Raw genomic sequence first — 15,055 nt, 5'->3', positions numbered from 1 at the left:
GATTCCTATGAAGTTCAGTAGAAATAGTAAATAAATTGATTTCTATGCAGTTCAGTAGAAATAGTAAATAAATTGATTCCTATGCAGTTCAGTAGAAATAGTAAATAAATTGATTCCTATGCAGTTCAGTAGAAATAGTAAATAAATTGATTTCTATGAAGTTCAGTAGAAATAGTAAATAAATTGATTCCAATGCAGTTCAGTAGAAATAGTAAATAAATTGATTCCAATGCAGTTCAGTAGAAATAGTAAATAAATTGATTCCTATGCAGTTCAGTTGTAACAGTAAATAAATTGATTTCTATGCAGTTCAGTTGAAATAGTAAATAAATTGATTCCTATGAAGTTCAGTTGAAATAGTAAATAAATTGATTCCTATGTAGTTCAGTAGAAATAGTAAATAAATTGATTTCTATGCAGTTCAGTAGAAATAGTAAATAAATTGATTCCAATGCAGTTCAGTAGAAATAGTAAATAAATTGATTTCTATGAAGTTCAGTAGAAATAGTAAATAAATTGATTTCTATGCAGTTCAGTAGAAATAGTAAATAAATTGATTCCTATGTAGTTCAGTAGAAATAGTAAATAAATTTATTTCTATGCAGTTCAGTAGAAATAGTAAATAAATTGATTTCTATGCAGTTCAGTAGAAATAGTAAATAAATTGATTTCTATGCAGTTCAGTTGAAATAATAAATAAATTGATTCATATGCAGTTCAGTTGATATAGAAATAAATTGATTTACATGCAGTTCAGTAGAAATAGTAAATAAATTGATTTCTATGCAGTTCAGTAGAAATAGTAAATAAATTGATTCCAATGCATTTCAGTAGAAATAGTAAATAAATTGATTTCTATGAAGTTCAGTAGAAATAGTAAATAAATTGATTTCTATGCAGTTCAGTAGAAATAGTAAATAAATTGATTCCTATGTAGTTCAGTAGAAATAGTAAATAAATTGATTCCTATGCAGTTCAGTTGTAATAGTAAATACATTGATTTCTATGCAGTTCAGTTGAAATAATAAATAAATTGATTTCTATGCAGTTCAGTAGAAATAGTAAATAAATTGATTTCTATGCAGTTCAGTAGAAATAGTAAATAAATTGATTCCTATGTAGTTCAGTAGAAATAGTAAATAAATTGATTCCTATGCAGTTAAGTAGAAATAGTAAATAAATTGATTTCTATGCAGTTCAGTTGAAATAGTAAATAAATTGATTTCTACGCAGTTCAGTTGAAATAATAAATAAATTGATTTCTATGTAGTTCAGTAGAAATAGTAAATAAATTGATTTCTATGCAGTTCAGTAGATATAGTAAATAAATTGATTTCTATGCAGTTCAGTAGAAATAGTTAATAAATTTATTCCTATGCAGTTCAGTAGAAATAGTAAATAAATTGATTTCTATGAAGTTCAGTAGAAATAGTAAATAAATTGATTCCAATGCAGTTCAGTAGAAATAGTAAATAAATTGATTCCAATGCAGTTCAGTAGAAATAGTAAATAAATTGATTTCTATGAAGTTCAGTAGAAATAGTAAATAAATTGATTCCTATGTAGTTCAGTAGAAATAGTAAATAAATTGATTTCTATGCAGTTCAGTAGAAATAGTAAATAAATTGATTCCAATGCAGTTCAGTAGAAATAGTAAATAAATTGATTTCTATGAAGTTCAGTAGAAATAGTAAATAAATTGATTTCTATGCAGTTCAGTAGAAATAGTAAATAAATTGATTCCTATGTAGTTCAGTAGAAATAGTAAATAAATTGATTTCTATGCAGTTCAGTAGAAATAGTAAATAAATTGATTTCTATGCAGTTCAGTAGAAATAGTAAATAAATTGATTTCTATGAAGTTCAGTAGAAATAGTAAATAAATTGATTTCTATGCAGTTCAGTTGAAATAATAAATAAATTGATTCATATGCAGTTCAGTTGATATAGAAATAAATTGATTTCTATGCAGTTCAGTAGAAATAGTAAATAAATTGATTTCTATGCAGTTCAGTAGAAATAGTAAACACATTGATTCCAATGCATTTCAGTAGAAATAGTAAATAAATTGATTTCTATGAAGTTCAGTAGAAATAGTAAATAAATTGATTTCTATGCAGTTCAGTAGAAATAGTAAATAAATTGATTCCTATGTAGTTCAGTAGAAATTGTAAATAAATTGATTCCTATGCAGTTCAGTAGAAATAGTAAATAAATTGATTTCTATGCAGTTCAGTTGAAATAATAAATAAATTGATTTCTATGCAGTTCAGTAGAAATAGTAAATAAATTGATTTCTATGCAGTTCAGTAGAAATAGTAAATAAATTGATTTCTATGCAGTTCAGTAGAAATAGTAAATAAATTGATTCCTATGCAGTTCAGTAGAAATAGTAAAAAAATTGATTTCTATGCAGTTCAGTTGAAATAGTAAATAAATTGATTTCTACGCAGTTCAGTTGAAATAATAAATAAATTGATTTCTATGTAGTTCAGTAGAAATAGTAAATAAATTGATTTCTATGCAGTTCAGTAGAAATAGTTAATAAATTGATTTCTATGCAGTTCAGTAGAAATAGTAAATAAATTGATTCCAATGCAGTTCAGTAGAAATAGGTAATAAATTTATTTCTATGAAGTTCAGTAGAAATAGTAAATAAATTGATTTCTATGCAGTTCAGTAGAAATAGTAAATAAATTGATTCCTATGTAGTTCAGTAGAAATAGTAAATAAATTGATTTCTATGCAGTTCAGTAGAAATAGTAAATAAATTGATTTCTATGCAGTTCAGTAGAAATAGTAAATAAATTGATTCCTATGTAGTTCAGTAGAAATAGTAAATAAATTGATTCCTATGCAGTTCAGTAGAAATAGTAAATAAATTGATTTCTATGAAGTTTAGTAGAAATAGTAAATAAATTGATTTCTATGCAGTTCAGTAGAAATAGTAAATAAATTGATTTCTATGCAGTTCAGTAGAAATAGTAAATAAATTGATTCCAATGCAGTTCAGTAGAAATAGTAAATAAATTGATTTCTATGCAGTTAAGTAGAAATAGTAAATAAATTGATTCCAATGCATTTCAGTAGAAATAGTAAATAAATTTATTTCTATGCAGTTCAGTAGGAATAGTAAATAAATTGATTCCAATGCAGTTCAGTAGAAATAGTAAATAAATTGATTTCTATGAAGTTCAGTTGAAATAGTAAATAAATTGATTCCTATGCAGTTCAGTAGAAATAGTAAATAAATTGATTCCTATGTAGTTCAGTAGAAATAGTAAATAAATTGATTCCTATGCAGTTCAGTAGAAATATTAAATAAATTGATTCCAATGCAGTTCAGTTGAAATAATAAATAAATTGATTCATATGCAGTTCAGTTGATATAGAATAAATTGATTTCTATGCAGTTCAGTAGAAATAGTAAATAAATTTATTCCAATGCAGTTCAGTAGAAATAGTAAATAAATTGATTTCTATGAAGTTCAGTAGAAATAGTAAATAAATTGATTTCTATGCAGTTCAGTAGAAATAGTAAATAAAAACGCGCCCTTAATACCTTCTGCTGACTTAATACGCTGGACCCTTCTGCAAGTGCAGTGATAGAATATTTGTATGAATTTTGCGAAGTCGGAATAAACTTTTCGGCGTCTATATGAAACACGAACTTACACCTGCAAATATGCAAAGACGCAAAGACACAGACACAACGTGCCTTATATATATACATATATATATATATATACATATATATATATATATATATATATAGAGAGAGAGAGAGAGAGAGAAAGAGAGAGAGAGAGATTTCGACGAAGATTTATTGAATCAGCACTTATTTCAAACTCAAACATAATTAAACAGCGTGTAGGTTAAATCAGTTTATTTTATTTAATTAGTTAACTTATATAAAAGAACAGAACATAATTTTTGACGCAGGTTAACTTATTTACACCACAGAAACTATTACCTACAATAATTAACATATATGAACTCTAGACAAAAGAAACTCTCATTTAATTTCAGTTACCCATTTGAATTATAACGGCTACATTCATTCCGCATAGAACAGAAATTGCATATCTTTTTAAACATCTAACGGCTATATGACGTTAAACAATCTTACCCACTTCATCCCCAAACGCTATATACATTTTGGATGCTAACGGTTTTTTTTTCACCCCTTTCACGTTACAAACAAAAGTATGTTTTTAAAAATTGTATTGGTATTTTAGTTGCTTCAAATTAATCATCCCGAGGAAGTGTGGAAATAAAGACGAAACATTGATTAACATGTAATTTGGTTTGTTGCCTTTTCATCTCTTTATACGGCATAATCGCGTTGACACACCAGATCTAGTCAAATCACCGAAGTTAAGCAACGTTAGTACGAGATGGGTGACCATTTAGAAATTCTAGGCGCTATCACGGCATTTGTTTCCAGTCGTCCTGTACAGACACTTCACTTGCCATTGGTATTTAGAAATGTCGATTCAGGAAAGGTGTGGTTGAATATTGCGCATCTCCTGCCACAAAAATTTCACGCACAGGCGCCTTTTCGTGGATATCCATAGTCTGTCAAAGACTGAAGGAGCCCTTATATATATATATATATATATATATATATATATATATATATATATATATATATATATATATACTAGCAATCGGTGCCCGGCGTTGCCCAGGTGTTTTGAGGTGTATGCTGAGAAAAAAAAAGGTCAATTTTTTAAAACTTTGACCCCTATTATGACCTCTTAACATTTATTGTTTAGGGATCAAGTAAAGTTAATAAGTTAGATCCATGTCCAAGGAATCTATATCTAAAATATCACGTGTTTAGACCCAAAATTGTAGGAGGAGTTTGGTAGAGTTCTCAAAGGTCAAATCGTTGAATATTGACCACTTAATCGCCAAATTTCTGTCGAAAACCTATCACATCGATTTTCCCAAATCTCAGTACGCTGTATATCAAATTTCGAATCTGTAGGCTTAAAATTGACAGAATTTTAGCGTAGGGAAATGCACACAGACGCACAGACACACACAGACACTATCACTTATATATATATATATATATATATATATATATAAACATAAACATCATATATATAAGGATAATAGTACGCCATATATATAACAAAAGACCATTATTTACTGAAGTGAAAGGAAAACCCGGGGGAACTTTACCCAAAAATAAATCTATATTTTTTTGTGTGTATTGATAGTCTTATCAACACCCCTTTTTTCTATTTATTTAAAAAGAAAATACAACTTTGTTATTTATGAGTCGTGGAATTGCATTCATCTACAAAAGATCTAGCTAATGTGCATATTTTTTTATCGTTTTTAATTAATTCCCTATTAGTTTTTTTTTCGGTTCTCTTATACGATGATCATCTTTATTTAACTATTACGTGTAATTATATTCATACAGATATTCTATATGATTTATATTTGCGTAATATTTGCGTAGAAATGAAGAAAATCAAATTTACTGTGTATTTATCGTGTGTTAGTCAGCGGGCTTGGTTGCCATTACAACGTGACGTAGCCAAGGACGGTAGTGGACGTGAGTGTGTGTGCGTGTGTGCGCGTGTGCGCGTGTGCTGGAAATTATAGTAGTACTAATAGCGTTTGTTTTCGCGTTGTGTGTACGTGTGTGCGGCTAACGCCAGAGTGTGTGTGTGTGTGTGTGTGTGTGTGTGTGTGTGCGCGTGTGTGCGCGTGTGCTGGGAATGGATGACAACGTTTGTTTTCGTGCTGTGTTTATATTATGCATATTGTTTCGTATCTTATAAACTTTTTCGAATCTATGTGTACAGTAATACAAACCCGTTTTTCGAGCTGAATAAATATGTTACATTGAATAAAAACACGAAAAATATATCCAGTTTGGTAGAAAAGTAACTTATCTTGCCTTTGATAACATTTATTTGTTATATATTTGTTTTTTGACAACTTTTTCGAATCTATGTGTACAGTAATACAAACCCGAAATGAAAAGACCACGAGTGAACGCGCGTTTTTTTTTAGTTTAGTTTCATATATATATATATATATATATATATATATATATATATATATATATATATATATATATATATATATATATATATATATATATAAGTATTTTTAAATTTTATCTTTCTAGCTTTAAAAAAAAGTTTTAAAATTTTATCAGCCGGCATAATTTATTTTTAAATATTGAAAAATTTCAGGAAAATTAATTTTTGCTAGATTTTCAAAACATTGTTTTCGTGTTGTGTGTACGTGTGCGCGGCTAGCACCAGAATGGCGGACGTGATGTCGGAGGTTGGATTGTTAGATTGTGTAAGTTTCGTATTTTTGTAATTTGTAGATAACAAGTTAGGAAAAAATTAAACCCTTCCAAGATGGACAATAAATAAAGCCATAATATTCTATGGTAAAGTTAAGAGCGTAGGAACCATAGTTTTTTAGGAGATGTGATTATTGGATTAACCAATCAGAAATCGTCTGTGGCACACACATCTCTGTTGTTATAGATATATAGATATATATGATTACTTTATTTAATCACATACACTAATATACGAAAGTATAAATTTATGCGTAAACTTTATGTAGATACCTAGACGATCCATGTAGATTATACCTTCATGAAGAATTTACTATCCTATACTTTAAAGAACCCCAACATCTATTAAACTGCAGGAGAGAAATGGCGAACAGCTGTGTTCACAGGATAAACTTTACTCTAGGATACCGATACAAATAATTTTAAAATTAACAATACCAATAGAAAATAAACAAATAAAATAAACATACATATACATCAATTATCATATATATATATGTATATATATATACATATATATATATATATATATATATATATATATATAAACTAACATAAAAACACACTTAACCTAGATTTAAAATAGGTCAGGCCACTAGATATCTACGCTCCCCGCCAAAACAGCACACACAAAGGAACGGGTGAACTGGAAGTCCGCTGGCCGTTTGTCCTGTAAGTGCCTTCTCATTGATTGATTAGAAAGCGTGCGGTGGTAACTAGAAAGCTGATTGGCTAACTAAAAACTCAATAGAAAGTGCGTATATAAAAACGCTAGACAACTACAAAATCCTAATGAATCCTAATAAGCCTAATGAATCCTAGCGTGGATGAAACGCGGAATATTCTGTGTAGCTTAATTGCCATATATATTTTATAACTTACTATATATATATATATATATATATATATATATATATATATATATATATATATATATATAGCAACAGCGGCATGTGTGTGTGAAGTGACGTCGCAGCGGCGGAAGAGAAGGGAAACAAGCAGATAAAAAAGAAGGCAGGTGGATGACAAGCGATAGTGAACACACGTGGGCCGCAGAGGACCGACAAAGCGTAAAGCGTGAAATTGACGTGTGGCAAGGTGGCGATGTTAGATACCTTTAAAACACGTGTTCGACACGGCAGAATTTTGTCAAATACACGGTGAACTAAGAGAATTTTAAAATAATGTGACATGCATTGTTGGAAAGCACTGGAAATAAAAGCTTTTTGTTAAAACTGAAAAAAAAGAGTCGGGCTTCTTTCTTAACTTCTGTGGTCTAACGAAAACATGTGATTCTAACGTCGCATGTACAATATAAGAAATTTTATATCAGAACAACTGAAAAGAATCTACTTTTATAATAAAGAGATTAATTGAAGTCACTCTACAACGTATGGCCGCTGGAGTCTGCTGTCTTAAATTGAATTCAAGGGACATACCTCTTCTCAAAATGGGCTATACAATATCAGAGGCAATGTAATGTAACGTTTTTAAACTTTTCTATAATGAATTAATGTATCTTTATTTTTTTTATTTCTATTTTAAATTAATTGTGCAATAGGAATTTAGATGCAAAATTTTAAGTATATTTCAATAATAATATTTATTAATGTATTTACAAGTGAAAGAGGAATTTACTTTTATAATCAGGACATTAATTGAAGCAACTATGCTGGAATCTGCTTTCTTAAATTGAATTCAAGGCGCATAACTCTTCTCAAAACGGACTGTACACTATCAGAGACAATGTAACGTTTTTAAGCTTTTCTATAATAAATAAATATATAGAAAATTTGAAAATGTCATTTTGGATTTTACACTTGAAACATTTTACACTGCGTTAAATATTATTTTTTCATTTGACTCTTTTACCTGTCATTTTTCTCCGTGATTTGAACACTATGACCACGTCTGTAACATTTATCTGTTCTCTTCTCCGGAGTTGTCTTTTGTTTAATCTTGTGGTGTTTGGGGGTTTATTTTTCTAATGAGCACTGTAATTGAAGGGCGATGTTTGACATACACTTATTAAATGTGCTTTCTGTGAAATTAACGCAAGAGACTTAACTCTTCCCAAAAATTGATTTCCCTTTCAAATGCAAAAATGTTTTGTGTAAGCTCAGTAACCAGCTTAATTAAAAAGATAAAATAATCAGAATAATCTTTACAATATATGTACCCATCACAGAATGAAAATGTCATATTCCAAAAAATCGAATATTTTTTTATATAAAGAAAATAGTTTTAAAGTTTTCCTAGCGATTAATAATAAATCGTAGTTATTAAAAGACTGTTTTTTTTCTGGAGAGCTCGTTAAGGGTGTGGTAACTAATAATAAATTGAAAATATAGCGGAAGGAGACACAAACAATTCTATGAATGTATTATGTAGTCGGGGGTTCATATCGAAGACACATAATACAGAGACTCAGAACGAAGGCACCACATCGAATATATGTTATTTTGCGGTGGGCATCTATTTCGGACATTATATAACGGGGCTCAGAACAAGGATGACAATGATTTATATACTGTTTCGATCATGACGACTGTGATGATAATTCTTTTATCATATTATTATACGGAACTGAGACATTTATGCAACAGTTTTTGTTAACAAGTTTGTTTACAAGATGATGGACAAAAACACATTTACCTTTTGGTGGAATCACGACAGACGAAAACAACAGTTTACAAATACGGATTATACTTTATTTATACCAACTGGATGATTGATAATTGCCAGGGATTCAAGCCTTTACGAGTACATTGTCTCCTCTTCTTTCTTTTCGCCTCTAAGGAGTATCAGCTCCTGGTGTGGCCGACTCGAGCTCTCTTTGGCTCTGTCTCTCACTGTCTAACTCACTATCTAACTTCGAACCCTGTCTCAATATATTGAGAATCTTCTTTCTCGATGACGTCAGAGGCACCTGAAATTTATTTACTTGGATTTTACCTATGTATATCCAACCACACTTTTGGCAAACAAAGAATTACCAATTTTAATTGTTCAATAACTACTCTATTTTTAATCATTATTTCTAAAACTCGTATTGTTCATTTTTTTAACTGGCATATTTAATATCCAGTTATTTCTAAAAGAACGAACAATCGACTGAATTCCTAAATTCTATCTCTCACATAAATAATAGTTAGCTATTTGCACGAACAATGAAAATCGTTCTGCACTCCTAGGATTCCAATATGTATTCTTTTTTAACGTTTCTTACTGGGTTCGATTCTAACCTTTTCCAAATCTCATTTTAAAACTTATCATCTAGTTTTGATTTCTTACTTAATGGGTTCTCTCCCTTTTCATAACAAATGCATGTGTAAAGGAGGACTTGAAGTGTAGGTTCTATATGTGTCACACAAGCCAAATCTTGACCGAGAAGACAAAGAACTTCAGGCAAATCGCCCGTCATATTGCTCAAAATACCGAAACATCCTAAGAAACTAACCCACATCCATTGCCAAGGTCGCCGGAAAAATGGTGGGGCTCTTCTACCGCTCCAGTAGATATCTCACTCCTGATACGATTCTCTATCTATATAAAAGCCAGGTACAGCCAACGATGGAGTACTGTTGCTACATCTGGGAAGGAACTGCTAGAAGCAGCTTCTCCTGCCTTGACAGAGTTCAAAATAGACTTCGTAGCTTAATGGGGATGCCCATTTCTCTTCCCTGCAACCTCTTTCCCACAGAAGAGATGTTGCGAGCCTGTCTCTGCTTTATCGTTATTTTCATGGCAAGTGCTCGTCTGAGCTACAATCTATACCCCCCTCATAAAACTTTCACGAGAAACACTCGTCTAGCCAAAACCACTATCAATAATTTTCCCCACTCTTTATCTGTGCCTAAACCTAAACGTAGATTCCATGAACAAAGCTTCTTTCTTAGAACTGCACGCCTATGGAACTCTCTTTCGTTTGCCTGCTTTGTAGCTGACTATAACATGGTCATCTTCAAGTCCAACGTAAACAAGTTCTTGATGAACCATCCGCTAAGTAATCCGATTAAAACAATTTTCACTGCTTATGTATACTCATTAACCCTCATCCTCGAGTGGCCTCCGGGCCTTGATAAGTGGTGACTCCTTTGTAAAAAAGAAAAGAAAGAAGCCAAAAATGCTCTGGTTCTTTGTAGACATAAAGGACCTCTGCCAGGACCATGTGCACAACAGCTAGAACCATCGCTGGATTTCCATGAATAACAGGGACGTACTCAGTATGAAGAAAACAAAGTTTCTGGCCACGGTTATGGTTTTTTGTGTGTTTTTAAGTGAGGACCACATCACGCCACCCCACATCTTCAAAGTCGGCTGGAAAATCAACACCAAAGTGTACCTGGATGTGCTAAAGACTGTGCTGATCCCCTGGTGCAATCAGATGGCCACTGGCAGACCCTGGGCGTGGCAGCAGGACTCGCCACGAGTCCAAAGAGACACAGGCTTGGCTTTAGAAATTGTGCTACGACTTTGTGTCCTTCTCCCACTGCCCTCTCTTCACTTGACCTGAACCCGCTGGACTACTTCGTTTGATCATACGTAAAAATATCACCAACATGACCTCTCACAACACTGATCGCCGCGATCCGCCGAGTATTCGCCGAACTCCCGCCGGCGCTTGTAGAAAGGCTTTACTACATAATCAAGTTACCTCAATTGATTTTTGCAATTAAAGTTTTAAAATAAAGCTGTAGTGTTGTTTTCTTTAATTCGATAATTTTATCGTTCCACTCTGTATAAACGGCATTTAAACGGCGTTGGAATTTATTCTATGCATATTGTTATTACTAAAAAAAAGTATCACCATGATTATTTTTTTAACTTTTTTTATTTCAAATCATTTAAGCATCAGTCATATTTTTCTGCGGTATTCTCACACATGTTGATCCGAAAATAACCTTTTTTACGAAACAGAAAAGAAGTTATTTTCCATCATGATAATGCTCGTCTTCAGACAGCACTAATGATCGCAGATTTCCTATGAGAATTTAATACGGAAATCTTCACTGTCTTTTGGCCTAGTTTTCTCGGATTGTCAATTATTTAAAGGATTACAAAACCATTTAGACAGCTTTGGGTTAACATCACGAGAGGAGATCGAACAAGGGTTAGATTCATATTTAACGTCAAAACCAAAATTTAAATACTTTTCGTTGACAGATAGAATCAAGTTATTTAGAAACAATGTCGTTATTGTTATGAAGATTTTTAAAACAGTTTTTCATTTTAAGGATTAAATTTTAAATCGGCGAAAACTTTTGCATCGACCTAATATCTATCTATCTATCTATCTATCTATCTATCTATCACTTGCTTCTCTTCGCCTTTCTTGAGTGACCGTGTCATTTAGTGGTTGTTCCTATTTACAATGCCTCCCCACGGGACAGAGTTAGACACCAAGGTTGTTTTTTTATGTGGAGAAAAGGAACAAAAATAAAAAATTGTCTCAGTCGTGAAGGATTTCTCCTCCACAGACAGAGAACAAGAAATTGAAGAGCAGCATCTGAAGAAAAGATACTAAACTTTGATCTTGTCCTGAAGGCCAAGGTATTTATTTGCTCCCCCACCGAGAAAATTAGGCACAAGGCCGATTTTTAATGTGAGGAGTTAAGGGGAACTGAGGATCAACTCCCCGGGGAGTAGGGGAGCTGGATAGTGACAATTGGTATGAAGGGTTGCCCCTACATTGACCAAGATCTTATATATGGTCTTTGCTTGCAGTATCTGCCGGAACAGATACTACACTTTGATCCCGGCCTGAAGGCCGTTATTTAGTCATTTCGGCCCCGGCCTTGGCATTATCTACTCCCAAGGCCTTATTTGGGGTCCGAAATAACTTAGGCACCAAGGCCAGTAAGGGGAAGTGGGGAAAAAATTGGGGTCTTTGCTAGTCCTAGGCTAGACTTGCGTCAGATAGTAAGTACTTTATTATAAAACCTACACTAAAGTTTCTATCACGCACTATACCGCCTAACATTCTTACCAGGACCTACTTAAAATAACAGCTCCCCAGCTTACGGGATGGCGGGCGACATTCACGCTGTTTTGAAAAAAGATAATCCCGGCCTGAAGGCCAAGTAGTTGTTAATTCTCATCTCTTTAGCTTACACGAATAAGGTATTCATGTATAAATATACAAGGTGACTTTTGGCGATTTCTTCAAGGTTTTATTAATGTTTATACGCTGATGTAAAGAGCCTAACTTTGAAAATCTGTGGATTTAGGGATTTTTCTTATCATTATAATTCCTTGTCATTTTTTGTATATTTATCTATATAATATTCTCCTTGTTCCTTTCTTTGTTAGTCCGAACGATACGCTTTGAAAAAGAGCAAATAAAATTCTTGAATTCCAGGCTACTTTAAAAATAATAATATCGCAACGCTGGACAAGAATATGGGAATGACCTCCCTTGGATGTATCCTGGTTTTTGAATATCATGATAATGATATATGATCAGTTTTTTACGGTGCGAGAAGTCATAGTGATTTCGACGTGCAGCGATTTGTCACCAAAGAAAGAAGTTAGAAACCTTAAGTAAAAAAGGAAAATTCGAAAGAAACAGGGCAAAAAATATTGTATGCCAAGAGGTGCTGGACTGAATATGTAAATTAAAAATCGTCTCTTATAATGTGATTTCATTATTTGTACTGAACTATGTAGCACAATATTACTTTCTGAGTCTTTATTAGTACTTATTAATTTATCTCATTTGGGTCAGTTCTATATTTAAATAATATATATACCATTCGGTACGGACCCGACCATGGAAGATCAGATAATAGATAAACGTGAATTTATAAGACCAAAAAATTCAACCTTGATCGACCTGCGGGGCCCATGGCGCAGTGGATAGAGACGTTGAATCTCTACTGTTCCAGTTTCAATCCTACCCAAAGCCAGTTAGAGGCTTACTTGGTCAAACCGTGGTGAGACGACAACAGCTATGGATAACAGTAATTGCTGAGAATGCAGTTAGGAGATTCGGAGTTCCTATCCCGTCGCGGTTACCACTTGACGAAGGCAACAGGAATAGTTGGCCGAAACGTCCCGAAACAACAACTAAAAAGAAGAGGATGATAGTCCACAATAAAATTTTACAATAGGCATTATTTTTTTTTTAAAGAAATGTAAATAAACTCATATTTGCTGCGTGTTAATGATTTTTCTTTCTAAAAATCTACTTTTTGCGATATTCATAGAATACCAACTTTATTAAAACATATACGATGATTTAATATATTTCTTATTCGGCAGAATTTCCACAGGTCCTGCTAGTTGTAATAATGATATAAAAAAAAGTATATCACGGAAACCCAATGGAAATGGAATTATTGAATGGCGGAGAATATTATGAGAGGATTGAAAATAATGACAAGTGATAGTTATGTATAATTCAATGTAGTTATTAGTCGCGCTAAGTAAAAATTATTATATACAGGACATTATTTTTGTTACCTGAGTAGGACTGTCCTCTTTTCATGTAAGTAAGAATGCAAACTAGATAAGTGAAAATAATATTTGGAAAAGCTAGAATCGAACCCTGCAGGCAAGTGGATAATTGAAATCCTAGGAATGCAGTCCATTGTTAATTCTTTTAGAAATAGCTAAATATTATTTATGTCGAAAAAAAAACAATTGTCCATTCTTTTTAGAATAACTGGATATTAAATATGCCAGTTAAAAGAATGGACAATGTGAGTTTATAAATGAAAAAATAGGTTAGATATTGAACAATTAAAATTGGAAAGTATGTTTGGACGGACATATGTAGAAAACGTGATATAGTCACGTTGGTCGATAGTAGACTTCTACGGTCATAAACAAAGTAATTTCTCAATATATTGAATCGGGGGGGGGGGGTCGAAGTTAGGAAGTTGATTGGAGAGAGAATCAGACAATCACTGTCACAGTGATAGAGTCGGAAGCGATTTAGCGGAGCTGATCCTCTTAGAAGAGAAGGGTAGAGAAGAGACCATGTAGTCGAAAAGACTTGAATATCCTGACATCATCAATCGGCCGATAGAATAGTAAAGAAAGCGTCTAATATTTTATAACTGTTGTCTTCGTGTTGTCATGACAACCGAAAGCCTCTGGGCTTGACCTTTACTCCTGATATGTAATGGAACACGTACATCAAGTCTGTTGCCAGGGTCGCTGGAAAGATCGTGGGTTCCTTCTACCGCTCCAGAAGATATTTCACTACTGATGCAATTCTCTATCTATATAAAAGCCAAGTACTTCCAAGGATGGAATACTGCTGCCATATCTGGGCAGGAGCTGCTAAAAATAACCTATCCTGCCTTGACAGAGTACAAAACAGACTTTGTGGCTTAGTGGGGGATGCCCTTTTCTCTTCCCTGCAACCTCTCTCCCACAGAAGAGACGTCGCGAGCCTGTCTTTGTTTTACCGTTATTTCCATGGCAAGTGCTCGTCTGAGCTCCAATCTCTGGTGCCCCCTCGCCAAACTTTTATGAAAAACACCCGTCTAGCTGAAGCCACTGTCAAAAATTTTCCCCACTCTCTATCTGTGCCTAAATCAAAACGTAGATTCCATGAACACAGCTTCTTTCTTAGAACAGCACGCCAGTGGAACTCTGTTCCGTCTGCCTGTTTCCTACCTGACTACAACTTGGATGTCTTCAAATCCAACGTAAACAAGTTCCTGATGAACCGCCCCCTTAAGTAGACACTTTATGAAATCT

The sequence above is a fragment of the Euprymna scolopes genome, chromosome 44 (assembly GCF_053919585.1).
Source record: "Euprymna scolopes isolate OS-2025 chromosome 44, ASM5391958v1, whole genome shotgun sequence".
Classification (NCBI taxonomy): domain Eukaryota; kingdom Metazoa; phylum Mollusca; class Cephalopoda; order Sepiida; family Sepiolidae; genus Euprymna; species Euprymna scolopes.
This window is presented reverse-complemented; position numbering follows the sequence as displayed.